Below are 611 nucleotides of genomic sequence, written 5' to 3'. Positions count from 1 at the left end.
GTGTGTGTGTGTGTGTGTGTGTGTGTGCGTGCGCGCGCGTGCATGAGTGCATGATGTGTGTTGAAATGTGATTGTCATATCTGTATGGATACGAGCATACATGTACATGAACGCGCATCTCCTGGTATAGGTAAACCTTGTTTGATGGCATGTTACACTGAGCGGCGGAGGATGTACTGTGTTGAAAACAGTTCAAATGGTCGCAAGACTGGGGCTCTACCAACCAATGATGGTTGTAGTCAGGAGCACTGTTTTTTCAACATGCCTGCATCCTACACCTTGTAACATGCTGTCAACCGATTCATGTTGATGATCAACATGACATTTGTACAGTCATGTACTAATACATGATTGTATGTATGCACTGACACCAACAGTAATCTTGCTAATACTGACCACCAGTAACTTCGAGTCACTCCTAATCTGTCTGGGTCACCCAGTGGAGGTTATGCGATGCGTCGTCACACTGAGTCATTTGAGATGCCCTTGTATGGATTGAGGCTGTGGTGCACGCTTAGTGTTGGTTTGCAATACAAATACTTCGCGACTAGAACTGTTTGTACTTCAAGTTCAAAGCATGGCAGTTTGCCACCCACTACAGATACAATACA

This window comes from Sycon ciliatum, chromosome 5, assembly GCF_964019385.1.
Source record: "Sycon ciliatum chromosome 5, ocSycCili1.1, whole genome shotgun sequence".
Classification (NCBI taxonomy): Eukaryota; Metazoa; Porifera; class Calcarea; order Leucosolenida; family Sycettidae; genus Sycon; species Sycon ciliatum.
The sequence above is the reverse complement of the archived record's forward strand: the minus strand, read 5'-3'. Positions refer to the sequence as shown.